General features: G+C 35.9%; 1 protein-coding gene across 1 annotated transcript in view; it reads left to right on the top strand.

Annotated features, from left to right (window-relative positions):
• The first annotated feature begins 15,591 nt into the window (after positions 1-15,591).
• The window catches only part of LOC143914380 (fibroblast growth factor receptor homolog 1-like), a 105,523-nt gene continuing 103,956 nt past the window's right edge, over positions 15,592-17,158 (top strand). The window contains exon 1 of the mRNA XM_077434579.1: positions 15,592-15,916. The gene's annotated coding sequence lies outside the window, so the exon portion shown is untranslated. The remainder of the gene's footprint in view (positions 15,917-17,158) is intronic.

Here is a 17,158-nt window from a genome sequence, read left to right as displayed (position 1 = left end):
CATATATTTATTTGGAGAGCACGTGCCCGAATTATGACTTATCGAAATTACACTATTCAAATCTTTCCACGAAATTGTGTACATTGTAACCAAATTTGTATGTAATTTGTATGTAATTCTATCCTGAAGCATTGACGTGCAAGGATGATGCATTATCATCGTGTCGACGCTCCGGCACGAGCAGAGTCACCATTAAAATAAATTCATTCATAAATACATTTGACATAGTTCACAGGTGTAAAGGAAGCACATTAATAGAGCAATTCAAAGAAAAAATATATCTAGGCGTGTTTGGAGTGAAAGGAGTTAGTTTTCCGACATACAGGTAATTCTGTTTGACAGGTTCATATTTGAGAAGCCATCGTTTCGTCTTGATTCACAACATCCTGCATTCCGGCGGGTGTTAGTTAATATAATATATTTTATATATGTATGTATGTATATATATATATATATATTCCCGGGTTCGCATTCAACACATTTCTAACCGGATCGACTAGGAAACGGCCGGTGTAAATATCCGACGAACATTAAAATAAGTGGCGTGTGGAAATGCAACGGAAATAAATCATAGGAAGTCGTTCGGTCAAATAATGATCATTATTCGGGTTCGCGATTGACGTGTTTACACGTGCGATTTTCTCCATATAAAATGAATAATTTAATTTTGCCATTCTCAAGGTCTCTCTTTTGGCAACGCAAGACCCTTTTGAATTTATTTTATCGGTGCAAGCTCTTTAGGAAAATGATCTATGACTAATATCACGATTTGATTCGACTAATCGATTGATTGATTCTCGGCCATATTTCGTTTAGAATAAGATAAGTGGATGCATATGCGACCAATCAATTAGCTATCGACCATACATATGTATGTACATAGGTCATGAATGAGTTCTAGTCCCGGTGAATGATTTTTCCATATGAATGATTACACTGTTCGACACGAAAAATGGTTCAGAGACGAGATATGACTTATCTTATTGATCGCAATTTTACCGATTTAAAATTCAGCACACTTCCAATTAACTCTTTTAATTGGAAATAAAAATAAAAAATAGTGTGGTCAGAGCACTATCCCAATAAACATGTTTCATTAGAAAATACTCAATATAAAATAGTATTAACAGTGGGAAAAAATCCCAAGTGAAAATACGTACTTTTGACTTTTGATTTCAACTGAACGACTACTTAGAGAGATTTGAAAGCTGAAAAGTACTACAAATGAAAGATAAAATACCCGACTATAGTTTCCAATATTCATTTTGAACAGGAAATTGACAAATTTTGAGACTTTTTTGAAATTTTTAAAAACTTTTTTGAAAAAGACAAATTTTGAGACTTTTTTGAAATTTTTAAAAACTTTTTTGAAAAAGACAAATTTTGAAATTTTTTCTACCGAACAACACCAAGATATAGAAAAATCGCGCGATTTAAAAAACACATACATATATCTCCGAATCTCGAGCCAATCAACATTTTTTATTACCAGATTCGTGTCCATTGGGCATAGATCTATAAGAAAAGTCATATCTCGTCTCTGAACCAAAAAAATGTCGTCATTTGTCGAACAGTGCTATTCATTCAAAATATTTCAATTTTAAAATATTGACCAGCAAAATATTTCAGTTTTTAAATATGGCTCGGTAGTAGCGTATATGTTTAGCACCAAGTGATTATTGGGTTTGAGCCCGCTATACTGCTGGTCAGACTTGGGTGTTTTTGAGTCCAAGTCGATCGTTTCTTATCAGAGTTTGCCAATTTTATCTGATAATTGTTGAAACGGTTCCTTAAAATTGGCAAAAAAAAATCATCCTACCTGCGTTACAAATCTTCAGTATTATGTATGTATGTACAATTTGTTAAATTTTATGTACAAGTCTAAAGTCCATAGATCCTTGTGGACTTATGTATGTATCACTGTCATTCTATCTTTTTTCCATCTTATTTTATGACCGCGGAGTATTGAACTAACCATTCCTCCGTGTCCATTCTTCTAACTACGTGACCCACCCATTGCTATTTCAATCTCTTTACTCTCACAATTATATCAACCACCTTTGTCATATTTCTGACCCACGTATTCCGTTTTATATCTCTCCTCGTCATGCCAAGCACACAGCGTTCCATACTTATTTGAGTGCACTGGACCTTATGCAGCATCCTAACGTTCGATGTTTAAGTTTGGCATATTGATCAAAGATCTTTTTCTTCAGGCACAGTAGCATTTTAAAATTGAAAACGGCATTCATTCGCTCAAATGCACTCCATCTTAATTTCATACGCCTCTTTATTTCTTCTTGTTTTACAATTACTATATAGAAAAGTAAAATTTTAATGAAAAGCCGCTTGTTTGAGTCGAAATATATACTGTTATAGGATAGTAATATTATAATTTTATCAAAAAATTCCCAATAAAATAAATGAAAGTATTATACTGTACCTAAAAGACAATATATTGAGCTACACTGGCTTTCACACATGCAAATTCTAACTGCGGAATCATTATTTAAGAGCTTTCGGTAAAATATGTTGTTAGTTACGTCTCATTGGAAAACCCCTTATATAACTAGGTATTTTTATGATATACATATTTAGCAGTTAGAATGGTTCAGATTCAATCCTAGTTCTAGTAATTGCTACTTCCAATTATGTACCTATATATTGAATACTTCATTGGGCATCGATTGAATACAATGTATTGAGCTAATACATTACTGTAAAACAAATTAAAGTTATCGACTTGCGCTGCTTTCTTTATAGACAACTTTAAATACAATAAAATCAGACGTCTACTCTGACCCTTTGACTTTCAACATACAAACCCTATTTATTGCTTTTACAGGAAAATTAATCGTATAAAGTAGATATGCAGCTCCACACCGGACGCGCTTGACACGTCCTATGCGGAAACATCTCTAGTTTATAACCACGCTGTTTTTCGACTTTTTTGAAGTTTTCGGATGATCTGAGAGAGAGAGTCGCGCAACTCGAAGTCGATTTGTTTTTTCGGGTGGAAACGTCATTCATTAGGAGCGGCTCATCTTCACCTCTTCACCGTCGTTGATGATCTCCCTTATAAATAGCCCGTTTCATTAGCCGTCCTTCCGGCATCCGCGGATAGATAAAAACGTACGTCTTTGTCGCGTGTCTTTTTCAGCATAATAGTGTGTTAAGAAATTACCGAATTCCAAGGGCTTGGGTATTTCAGAATGACAATGGACCGATCTGAAACGGTCGCGCGTTCCGAACGTGTTGGATAAAACAACCATTGTTTCTCGCATACCGAACGTCTCTCGAGATACGAAATCAACTGACTTTAATTGCAATATATGTATGTACTACGTTTATCGTTTTGCAGTATAAAAGTAAAATAAAGTTTTTGAATGTGTTTTAGTTAAATTAAACCGGAATTGCATTGATGTGTGTACATATGTACATGTTCTAATGACAACAATTTTCACGTTAATAACGACTTATGTGTGTTTGTACGTAATTACGTATTAGATTATCTCGTGTATGCATTGGAATGGTTATTAAGTATTTTTTTTGATTACTCGACTATACACGTATGTATAATTGACAGATATAGCTACTGCGTGCACTTGTATGTACGTATGTAGGCTTTCATGCAATATTCAATTCGAATTCATTTATAGGTCGTAAAATAGTAAAATATATGTAAGACCTGTGCCTTGTGAAATTTGTCTGCTACCGTATGCTTTTAAGAGATGTAATAATACATCTCGCTTTGTTATGTATGCTATGCTAAACAAATGTTGACCAATTATGGGCAACTCGTCATCCACTTTCAAGTCGATCTCCTAAATTTCCTTGAGTGGCAAAACCAACAATTCCCCACAAATACTAAGGGCGGAAACACAATTAATCATACGCTATGCACGTGCTCGTGGTTTCCAGTTGGGAAGGGCATTTCTTTAGGTCCTGTTAATTCGTACGATATTATTATTATTATTTCGACAAGTTTCTCCTATATTTCTTCAAATATTACATGAAATTAGATAAATTTAATAATTAACGAACTAAAATTTATATTGGAATCTTGGGTCAGATCGGAACGATGACAGCTAGCTATCCATACGCGGTTATAACAGTTACTTTTTCCACACTATCTCATATATAGACTTCGTATTACAAACTTTCATACATCCTCACATACGTTTTCAGTTCACTAATAAGTTATTTACTATGCAACATGTTCAAAAGTATCTAAAAAAAAACAAAACGCGTACCTCTCTGTATGTATGCGCCCGATGCGGTGCAAACGATCGACAAGCGCCAGACAGACTGAACCACAGATTAACGACACGTGTACCTTATGCGTGCGCACTGCTCGCACTTACACTAAGCGAAATCTACCCGAAGTCCCGGCATACATATCTACCCTGTATACGTTCTGTGCTTCTGATACTTTAGTTCCGAATTTTGCCTTATTAAACTCGCCAGAAAGATCCAACTCAATTTTAATAATTACCATTTTAATAATTGCATCTGTGCACATCGAAAGGTTACTCGTCATCTGATGTGCAATCTATCATTCGTGAAGTCGAGAATTGCGTTTAAAGCAGCCATCCAGTTAATTTGTGGTTCAGTCTGTCTGGCGCTTGTCGATCGTTTGCACCAAACCCGTATGCGCCTTAGGTTGATTGGGTCATTATTTTTGTTGCAGTTGCAAAAGGATATTTCCGCGTGTACATTTCGTTCCTTCATGAACATACAATTTGTTTCATACACGAACCAATCAAGCCAGTTATAGTGTACACAAAAGAACAAATTGCCAAAGGAACTATGCAGTATGTTCATGCACAAACTATTAGGCATTAGTTTGTATATTCTCAATCGTTTGTCCCATCTTCCTTGGGTTGCAATATTATAAAAAATGCCGGAAATGAGAATTATAATACCGTTGTAATGTGGTTTCCATAGGATTTTCCTTTTAACTAATTGAAGTTTTGATATCTCAAAGGTTTTGGCACCTGAAAAGTTTTGACCAGAGACCGGGGGACAAGATACTCGACGACTAAAAACAATGGTTCACTATTCTCAAACATTTTTTTTGCTCTCTTGTTTTCTCGGACAATGGAGAGGTCTATTGCTATTTTATGTCAGCATCCTCCTCCATGTCAGTCTAGTTTTGGCCGTCAAAAGTTTCATGTGACAGTCGGTGTGTCTATTTGAAGATAGGTTTTGACAGTTAGCACTTAAGCTAAATCCAAATAGTTGGTGTATGAAAAAATTAGTTAGCTCGTGAACGGACCAGAGTGAACTCTTCGACAGTAATATTGTGATATTTGTACATATATGAATAATCGGTACTGGGTTTTCGATCGCTATAAGCGAAAGAAACGTCTCAAGGTGCTCAAAAATCAAAAGAGTTGACATCGAGCGTTCACCTCCAATTAACAACGTTATCGAAACCAACAAACGGTGACCCGCTAATTGGACGAGTTGTCGACTTACGTTGCGAGCCCCCGTTTGAAAGACGCTGTAAAAATAGCTCCACAGTGCAGGGTGTACACTTTCACGATTTCGTAAAAGGAAAACGGCTCGGAGTTTTCCTGGCGCTTTTCGTACTACTATCGAATCCATTCATTTTGTGTCTGTCTATGGACTAAAAATTTCCATGATACTTTATCTGGTTACGGACCCACTTACCCACTTTCCTCTATTCTTTTATTGGTTTCTGAACTAAGTTCACTAGTAAAACAATTTGATATTTTCCTGAATACATACATACATATGTATTGTACTCTTAAATGTGATTATCAATCTATTAATTACCACTCGCATGTAATTTTCACTTTATTTTTTTTTCTTAAATGCGACCCCGCCCCTTGATTTAGAATTATGACTTTGAATTTGAAACAAACATTATACTAAAATCTAATAATGAAACTTGATAGAATCCAATCAGTTAGACATAACGTAAAAGCTGCCTTAAGTAAAAGGGAAGGCTATACGTTTGAACTGAAAATTCTCGACGTGATATTTATTAGAAGTGTGTGATATCGAAAAGAGGTCAAATCCATTCAGTGTCCTTGTTTTCATACTCCACATTCTTCTGGGTATCAATTGAGTACTTTATTCACAAATCTAACACACGTAACTCAGTCTCTTCATAATATTCACCATCTCCAGGCGTCTAAAGGTGCAGACACACATAGTGGTACGCGGCACGTTTTTTTCTTAGATAGCTTTGCACATGCAAAAACCGTTGGCACGTCTAATCTGTGCCGTCACGATCCTTCGCGCAACTTACCCCTTAGAGTGTTTTTGATGACATTTTATCCTTGGATTGATAATAAATTTTACAGTGATTCCCATATTTGAAAAAAAATTAGCAGAAACTTTTCAAAATAATAAGATCGTACGAATTAACAATCACATTTAAATATGCCCAACACACCTGGAGTCCTGGAGCTGGAGAAATAAATTAATAAATACAATACAAACTTTATAATGTATGTATTTACAGGTAAATGTATCTACAGAATTAGCCAAATATCATAATATAGGAATCAATAACTTTTTTTATAAATAAACTAATTTCAAAGATATTATATACAAGGACGTATAGTAGATATTTGCTTCAATTGGTATATAAAATGATATCTTTTAAATAAAATCCATTTCTCGTTGCCACCTCCCAATGCGAGTCTCTTTTGATTGCATTTTTCTTAACATTAGTTAATATTTGAAGCCCTAAAGTTCGAATTTCTGTACGAATTGTCTATTTGAGCTGCTCATTGAGAACATACATATACCAGTTCTATCGGATATCCTCACTTCAGTGAGGATATCAAATCGGAAGCTGAAAGATCACAAAAATGTGGAGCTTCTTTAAGTACATGATCCCCCCTCCCAGTGAATTCATTTTTGTCGCAAGTTCTACTTTTTGCTAGGTATTACGAATAGAAGTAAGATAATAAGATAACTCTAAGAATGTGTTCAAAACTGAAATGTTACTTTTCAACTCAATTTACTAGTCGAGTGACGTTTTCACGAAAACCTAACCTCCCCATCTAACCTGGTACCAACTTATAGTTGAACTGTATTTTCAGTTATAATATATTTTGACCAGTTGGAATGTAATTCGCCATATGAATCAACTTAAATGGGTTAGACGAAATATATTCCAACTAGTCAAAATATATTACAACTGAAAATAAACTTCAACTATAACGGCGGTTGGAACCAGGTTAGATTAAATATATTCTAACTAGTCAAAATATATTACAACTGGGGGGGAAACACTTCAACATATACATTTTATCGATTTGAATAATATGATTTCATAGCAAATATATGGCCAACAAACTCGCATGATGAATGATTAATCCCATTCACAACTTTACACGCCGTTGCTTACGCATCGATTTTCATCACCTGTGATTTATTGCAGACACAATTTACCATTCCAACAGTTCATATCCCATCTTCCATCGGTCTCATCGCCACTCTTGAGATCATAGGTGTAGTTGCGGCAAATCGCTACTTACCTAACGATTTGTTGGTCGCCATCTGCACTCCTCTAATATTAGATCGGCGATGTTGTGAATTTCAGCAACTATGTTGTGTTTACACGCCGGAACCAGCCGACGAACGACGGGCCCCCGGTTGGTTATTTCTGGATTTTCTCCATCGTTGACCACAACTCTATAGCCCCCCTGTACGCTCGATAAATAAATATTGCAGCCAGGCAGAGGTGAGAGAGCAGTGAAAGCTGCAGAAAGAAGCTTCGGACATACATATAATAAAACCGCTTCGAATAGTCGAATCTGCTGGCTCAAATACTTACAAACAGTGGTGTAGTGCTAAATAAAAAAAAGAACCAGGTTGGTGTTTAATTTTTTACGACCCCACCCCCCTCCCGCTTTATTCCTTACTAAAAAAAAGTTGTGTCCTAATATTGGTAGTTCAAATATTTATAAATTAACAAATATTCTTATTTGTCGAAATTATGATGTATTTTTTTATATTATATAAAAACTGCCATTTATCCTATTCAATATCTTTGATTTTACAAAAACCGTAAACCGTAAAACCGTAAAAACCGTATGTATACCTACGTCAAAAAACTATCAAATTTTAACATGTGAATTTAGAGATGACTATTCATTTAAGGTGGCTTCCCTCATTTTATCTATCCTCAAATGCGTATGGTAAATAGTTCAAAGAATGTTTTCTTTCGAAATTTTGGGTGGTTTTTAGATAAAAAAAGCCAATAAATTTCATTAAATTTTTTTTTTTTTTTTTTTTTTTTTTTTTTTTTTTTTTTTTTTTTGGTGCCATCTTATCGATTTCCGATAAATCATCACCAGCGATATCGTTGCTCTTCAGATCATGTACGGGCACTACGGAATCATCACTCCGTCCCCAAAATTGTGAATTGGGCTTCTGAATCTCTCACATTCAGAACACCAATTCGTGAGGCTTTTTTCGCTTTAAACGCCTCTGCTGGTGAGTTGTGTCTAATAGCTGCAACGCTTCTATGTTAGGGTGACGGTGCAGTCTCAACTCGTGCCTCCCGGCGCATTCTCGGATGACTTCTTTTACTTTTTTGATTTTAAGGTCCTTGTGGATCTCTTCATTTGTGACGAAGCGATATGCATCGGTGATAATCCTCAAAAACTGGTTTTGACATCTTTGCATTTTTTCGATATTGGATGGCTTACTGCATCCCCACAGTTGTATGCCATATGTCCATATTGGCTTCACGATTGCCTGGTATATCAGTTTTTTGCATTGTAGGTCTAATTTGGAGTGTCTTCCTATTAGCCAATGCATTTCTCTTTGTTTAATTCGAATCTGTTCTATTTTTTTTTTAATGTGATGCCTCCACGTAAGCCTTGAGTCAAGATGCAGTCCTAAATATTTAGCTGACAAAGCTTGTGGAACTTGGATTCCGTTTATGAAAGTCTGAGTGCTGACACTATTTCGTCGCAGTGCAAATGTGACCTGCATTGATTTTAGCTCGTTGAGTTTCATTTTCCAGTCCTTGGTCCATTTGCTGATCTTGTCCAGTGCACGCTGCAGGCGTTCGAATGCTTCCTCCTGTGACTCGCTCGATGACATAATGACTGTGTCATCTGCAAATGTTCCAATGAATGTCTCTTCGCTTGTCGGGATGTCAGCAGTGTATATCAGGTACAGTATAGGCCCTATTACGCTTCCCTGTGGTACTCCTGCAGAGGCTGTGAAAAAGTTAGAGAATGCCTCCTCATGAGCAACTCTGAATTTGCGTCCGGATAAGTATGATTCCAGTAATTTGACATAATTTCCAGGTAATGACTTGCTGATTTTGTGGATAAGTCCTTCGTGCCATACCCTGTCGAAGGCCTGTGAGACATCAAGAAATACAGCCGGACAATACTTTTTTTCCTCTAGCGATTGCTCTATTTTTGAAATAACACGGTGCACTTGATCGATGGTAGAATGTTTCGACCTAAATCCAAATTGGAAGTCGGGAACATCGATTAAGGGCTTGAGTCTTTTTAATAATAGTTTTTCGAATAGCTTAGAGATTGCAGGCAACAAGGATATTGGTCTGTATGATGTTACTTGTTCGGGTGACTTTTCTGGTTTCTTCAACATTATGATTTGAGCAGTTTTGAAGCACTCTGGCACATGCTTGAGCCGGAAACATGCATTGTATAAGTATGTTAGCATGATAATAGCCTTTTTCGAAAGTTCCTTGAATAGTCCCGGTGAGATTTCGTCAATTCCAGGTGCCTTTTTAGGATTTATGTTGTCATCTATTTCTTTAGCTACTTCCATAGGGGTGACAGTTTTGATTAGTTGCTGTGGTTGATACATTGGTGTATAATCAGCATCAGATTGAATATTGTGTGGTTGGAATACTGTCTCTAAGTGTTGTGCAAATAGCTCAGCTTTTTCTTTGTTGCTTCTTATCCACTCTCCTTGCGCATTTTTCAGAGGTGGTATTTGTAGAATTGGTCGTTTGAATTTTCTAGTTGCTTTCCATAGTGAATGATTTTTATCAGCTGCAGGGCCCAAACCTTCCAAATATTTTTCAAAACAATTTTGTTTGTGCTCTTTAATAAGTCGGTTAACTTTGTTACTTATGTGGTTAAATTCTCTTTTGTCTGCAATATTTCTGGTTCTATGCCATATTCGTCTTGTTCTACGTCTTTCTTTAATCAATTGTCTAATTTCCATGGGGTAATTAATGATTTGGTCTGGTTTTTCTTTTGGTACAGGTGTAGCTTCTTTCGCAGCCTCTCGTACAGAGTCAATAAAATTTTGAGTGTGTAGTTCGAGATCTTCTATAGTTTTAAGTTTCACTATTAAATTTATTGATTGGTCTAGTTTTTTTCTGAACATATCCCAGTTAGTGCGTTTATTTGTCAGGTTCTGTCTCCTTATTCTTTTAATTACCAGTGTGCTCAGTGTCATCAGCACTGGTGTGTGATCAGAAGTAAGGTCCTCTATTCCTTCGACCTCAATGTGGTTTGGGGCTATTCCTTTGGATATAAAAAAGTCAATTAAATCTGGTACCTTTTTACTGTCGGTCGGCCAGAAGGTTGGTTTTTGTGAGGAATGATACTCGCACGAAGAGCTCTGAATCGCGTATAGAAGGTTGTTTCCTTTACCAGGAGTTATAAGTCGTGATCCCCAAGCTGTATGTTTAACGTTGTAGTCTCCTCCAATAATAAATCTTGGCCCAAGGGAATTAAAGATGTTTATAAATTGGTATTTTGTGATAGTATGCTTTGGAGGACAATATGCTGCAGCAATATTTAAGTCAGCATTGCCATATTTAATTGTGATGATAGTAGCTTGCATGAATGGTTCTCTAATATCTTTTTGTTCGAAGTGCTGGATATTTTTTTTGATTAAAATAGCAGTACCACCGCGAGCTCGTTCACTAGGATGTGTTGTCCAATAAGCTGAGTATCCATTTATCTTTATGTAACTTCTTTGTGAAAAGTGTGTTTCTGATATTAGTGCTAGATCGATGTTGTTTGTCTTTAAAAACACTTCAAGTTCATGGACTCTCTGATTGAGTCCGTTTGCATTCCATGTTAATATGCGTAGGGAATTATCTGTCATTTTTATTATGTTTACTTGGTGATTTCCAATGATTTTCAATTTTTTCCACTCTGGTTATGAGCCAGTTGAATTGTTGTTTTATTTCAGTTTGAAAGTCACATAGCAACTGCATCATGCCACCGATGGTAGGTTCAGTTGATTTATTTTTCTGCCCGATATCTTGTTTGCTTTTGTCTGCTTGGGACTTAGCTGCTTCACTATATGTTTTGTCCGCAGTTGTTTGTTTATCAACAACTTCAATTTTATTTTGTTGTACGCGTTGCGTTACTGTTACCTTTTTGGGTTGTGATGATTTTATCTTTTTTTTATAGACCTCACACCCCCTGTAGCTAGCTGGATGTCCTTGCTGGCCACACAGGGCACAAGTTGGGGGAACATTTTTCTGCTTGTTGCATTTTGTTGTGTGATGGTCTGCGGCACATTTGACGCATTTAGGTTGTCGATTGCAAAAATTTTTTGTATGCCCAAGTTGTTGACAGTTTGTACACTGAGGGATGTCTTTTACTTTCATTGGTGGTTCAATTGTTACTCTGCAATGTAGAAGTTCTTTAATACCATATACTTCTTTGCAGTTTTCTTTTGGCACCAGGTCTACAAAAAATAGTGGGAAATGTTTTATTTTTCTTTCACCATCGGTTGTAAATTTCTTCATAATATTTGCCACATTGGCCACTTCATATCCTTTATCTTTGAAAGAATCTTTTATTTCATTAACGTCTGTTGATGGCGGTAAACCTCTAACAACCACTCTATAGCACCTTTCATTCTTGAGTTGATAGGTGTGGTACTCTAGATTGTGAAGGGGGTTTTCGTTGTCTTTACATTCACGTTGTTTTAAATCATTTAGTGTTTTTTTGATTTTGCGATAATCTTCTTCGGTTTGTGTAGTGATTTTGATACTATTATTTGAAATTAATTTAAATTGACATTGAATGGGTGGTGTTTCTGTTGTTGATAATAGATGAGCTCTAAACTTATTGAAGTCAATAACATTGCTCACATAAATAGGCGGTGGAAGCGGTTGTTTGTTAGGTTTATTGGTTTGCTGTTTTTGTGTTTCTTTCAGGTTATTTTGCGGGGAAGATAATACTTTATCTATTTTTCTTTTTTTACTTCTTTTCTCTGCATTTTGGCTAAGTTCATTTTCAAGTTCTTCTTCATCCGTGTGGTAGTCTTTATTCATATTGTCAAGACTTTTGCTCCTATTTAGAATAGATGTAGAAGGCCTGGATTTTTTTTCCATTATTTCAATTCTTTTCTTTAAATCGGTTATAGTTATCTCATATTGTTTGCATCTGATTTCATATTGTTGGCATAGATGTGTAAGTTGATCATACGGATCGTACTGCTGCGCCAGTGGCACTGGATTATCTGTGTTCATTTTTCAGAACGGGTGCAAAACTGTGCCGCGCCGGTAACAGCGCGGCAACAGTTTGATTTTGTTGTTGTATATTCACTTATTATATTATATTATTGCAACTTTAAATTTTATTATAATAATAATTATATATTTATAAAATTTATAAATGTTATATCGAACGCGATAAGGCGATAACGCACATCGACCGATTGCAACCGTGTACGGCGACGAACTATTTCATTAAATGTCTTTTAAGTTTTGAATGTCCTCAGATTACTATTCGATTGTGGTCATCGAGTGTTAGAGCGAGAGTCTGCTCACAATATTTGGAATACAAAATTTTAGTTAAAATATTTTTTAATTGTATTATAAAAACAATGTTTATATCAATCAAAGTGCCAGGGCGGTGACCTGGCTCATAAAGAAGTACCAGGGCGGCGACCTGGCCCGACTACACCACTGCTTACAAACATTCATATATAGAATCCTACATTGTATAAACCTCTCGGTAAATGTTGCTACCATTTGACATAAACAGACTGTAAAATCTACAAAATGTCAAATGACGCCAATAAAGGGTACGTGCAGATGTTTTGAAACTATGAAGTGGATGCAAAAAAAAATTACTTTATTATTTTAAAGCCAAGATTGACTCAGGGTTCTATTGCCTGAAAAAAGTTTCCTCAAGAAAATTTATTTATGCATATATTATCTTCGACTACTATTACATATTTGGGGTTCCAAAAAACCGCCAGAAAGAAAAAGCCGGTTTTCGGTTTTTTGACAAATAAAAAGCCGGTTGACTGGCTTTCACCGGTTTCAGAAAATTAAGATTTAAATTTTCGAAAAAAAAAATTGTTAATATACATATTATATGTACATATATGTATGTATGTAGGTATTATGCAAAAGAATAATTGCTTATAAATTAAATTGAGTTATAAACATTAAGAACTTTCATGAGATCATTATTATATAATATACATATTATTATTACAAATATTATAAATAATGAAATTTGTGTTATACCTATATCATAGCCTTAAAATGGCAGATATTAATTTACTCGTAGATGTTCATTGTTGCACAATACATATATTTTTCATTTTTTTTATAGTTGGGAAAGGCAGCATAGCTGAAGGACCCAATTGTATTTTCCCATAATGCCATTTTTCGGGTTGCCGCTGAGCGACATCTAAGGTATTTATTTATTTATATCCAGGTTACACCCATTTTTATAAACACGACATCTATTGTCAACATTGTACATAAGTACTATTCAAGGCCAATTACAAACATTACAATCATCATAGAGACATCTATGGATGAATTTTTGAAATATTTTTAAATAACAACAAATTATGAGATGCTATCAGGCATGCAATAGCTATTGAACATTAGTTTGGTCTTATTTACGTTAATTTTTAATCATACGTTCCTACTTACTCTGTCCGGCTGTGTTAGTCTGTTAAGTAGGTCAGCTGGGTCGCGAGCTATTAAAACTATATCGTCTACGAACCGAAGGTGATTCAAGAAGCGACCGCTGATTTTTACTCCTGCTGTGTCCCATTCCAAGTTCCTGAAAACTCCCTCAAGCACCGCATTGAATAACTTGCGCGAGATGGTATCTCCTTGTCTTACTCCTTTTCCTATGCTAAATTTATCAGTACCCTAAAAAAGCTTAACTGAAGCTGTGGCGTTCTTATATATTAGAGCTAACAGCCCCACATAGGGTTCCGGCACTCCCTGTGTTTGTAGAGCGTTAACTACTGCATTATGACTAACTGTGTCGAAGGCTTTCTCGTAGTCGACGAACCCTAGGCACAGTGGCCGTTGATATTCGTTGGCGCGCTCGATTAATTCGCTGATTACTTGGAGATGGTCCATTGTGCTAAAATTTGCCCTGTTCTATAGGTTGGTTTCCATCGAGGATATTCTTCAACCTTTCTGCTATAATCTTTGTGAAGAGCTTATAAACCGCTGAAAGTAGACTGATGGGTTAGTAGTTCTTGATGTCACTTTTGTGTGGTTTAAAATTATCGTTGCATTGTTCCCTTCTTCTGGATGCATTTGCTGAAAAGCCTAGCTAAGATATTATTAAGAGGGGAGCCGCCACATTTGAGTAAGTCAATGGGAATATTATCTTCCCCTGGGGTTTTACCGTTCTTTGCAATTTTTAGCATATGATTATAGATATCTGAACACATGCTCACTACGGGTGACCGTCACCTCACCGACAGTCAAAAAGTCGAAAATATTCGAAAGATCTTAAGTCGAAAGATAAAAAAATATGTTGCATGGTAAACGGTACATAGTCACGTACATACTCACTTAATTTGCGCGAGCAGGATACAACAGGAACAAGAGGAACATGCTTTTCCTCCCGTATTCTGCGCGCGCACATTAATACGGGAGGAAAAGCCTGTTCCTCTTGTTCCTGTTGTATCCTGCTCGCGCAAATTAAGTGAGTATGTACCGTTTACCATGCACCTTTTTTTGATATTTTGACTTAAGATCTTTCGATTTTCGAACTTTGCCTTCCGATATTTGCGTTTTCTGTAATTTAACATTCTGTCTTGTCACGGAGACCGATCAGTGGCGTGCGGTATAACTCTCTCTCCCCCCGTCGTACAGCCTCACTTAATTTGCGCGAGCAGGATACAAGAGGAACAAGCTTTTCCTCCCGTATCCCGCCCGCCCACATTAAACATGGCTTTATGACAAAAAGAGAGATAATTTCACCACATGCCACTGATATACATATATATATACATAGTACCGTTTACCGTCCACCCTTTTTTTATCTTTCAACTTAAGATCTTTCGATTTTCGATCTTTGCCTTCCGATATTTGCTTTTTCGATCTTTTGACTTTGGGTGCCGTGAGGTAGACCCGCTCACTACATGTATGTATGTATGCGTGGGATTAAGATGAAGCGTGACGGATGCAGCTTAGCAGGTTTTTCATCATATTTCGTAGATACGTATGCATATTTTCGAGTCAAAGCTCTTCGTCATTGCAAGATGTAAACGATAGCATCATAATTATTCGATTCTAGTTTCGGTCCATTGGAGCTTTTCCGAGTGTGGGCCGAGCCAAGAGAGGGAACCGACGCCGACGTCGACTGACGCCTCAACAGTTGGACGCCAAAGCTCTATCTAAGTAAGACGCAATCGCGATTTTTATTTATGCTGCAGAAGCGTCATTCTGCGAATTGTCGGTAAAATCCGCCGTAGATGAAAATCTCTCGAAAGCTCTGGCAAAGCTCGTCCAGTTGTGTTTGACGAATTCCAGTGCTCGTCGATACGTACATATGTAAATATGTATATATATATGTCCATATGTAAATACGAAGTCATTGTGTCGTGAATTATGTAAGTGAAGATGTTACATTGAAGTGCATCGAATAGTTGAGAGACCGTTTCTAAAAGGTGTTAAAGTCCAGTCGTTGATTCATTGAAGGTAACGGATTTAAACGCTTTATTGTGTGTACAAATGTATGATGACCAATACGTGTATTGTTGAGGTTTATTTCAAATTAATATGTGTCAATCATCATTTTTTACTTATTCATTTACAAAGCGCACTATAAGAGGCTTTAAATGTTTTGGAAAAATTGGTGATTAATCAATTTAATTCGTGCTTAACTGTTACTATTCGATGACTTTTTATACCAAAGCGATGTACATATGTATGTATTATACAAGTAGACATTCGTTCAACCTTCATATATTTACATATGTAGGTACAAACTGAGTGAGACAAATTTTTTTAATAGTTTGGTCGCAGTGAGTACGAAATTTGATTAAGTTTTTAGTGCATATGAAATGATTGGGCTTTTGAACGTTAGTTTGTAAATAAAATTCTCATAATACATAGCCATAGCCCGCATAGTGTTTTAAAAAAGCTCTTCATATAACCTAGTGGTTAGCATATTATGCTTTCGAGCAGAGTGGTTACGGATCCAAGTCCCACTAGAGTCCCGCTGCTGGCCAGACCTTAATTTGTGACTGCAGTCGATCATTTATTATCAGAGTTTGAAAATTTCTTCTGATTTTCATTGAAAAGATTCCTGTAAATATTGGCATTTCCTTTCCCACCTCTCTTGCTAGTCTCAAGTTATTCAGCTTCTTAAGGTTCTGCGGATGTTTGTATGAATTCGCATTGTATAATATAAAATGCTTGTGTATATTGATTGTATAATATCTGTTTAAGTGCACTCGTTGCTTTGGAGCGATGTGTAAAGGTGAGTGTTCATGTTCTATGAAATAAAATAAAATAAAATATCAATTAAAGTACTTATGTATGTGTGTAAATTCAAGGCGTTCAAATAATAATTCTCTATTGTATGCTAAATCTGGACATGATGCTCATAATATATAAATATTAAAATATAGGGGGGCACGGTCCCTTTGCCCCCTAAATACGGCCGTCATTCATATAATTCAATTTTCATACAATTAATATGCTTATGATTAATCATACAAATCAGTCAATAAAAAGTTAGACAGTTATTATTTTAAATTAGGTAGTTAGTCGTTTAAGATTTTAAAACATTCACACGCGTAACACTAATACACTTTTTAGCATCCTACACTTATTACTTTGATAAAAAAAAAACAAGTTTTAATTCGAGCATCGGAACATTCGATTCACCGAGATAATATTTTCTTATATATTATATGCCAGTGAAAGTATACTTTA

The sequence above is a fragment of the Arctopsyche grandis genome, chromosome 7 (genome assembly GCF_051622035.1).
Source record: "Arctopsyche grandis isolate Sample6627 chromosome 7, ASM5162203v2, whole genome shotgun sequence".
Taxonomy (NCBI): domain Eukaryota; kingdom Metazoa; phylum Arthropoda; class Insecta; order Trichoptera; family Hydropsychidae; genus Arctopsyche; species Arctopsyche grandis.
Note: the sequence above shows the minus strand (reverse complement) of the source record. Positions and strands in the feature narration are given on the sequence as shown.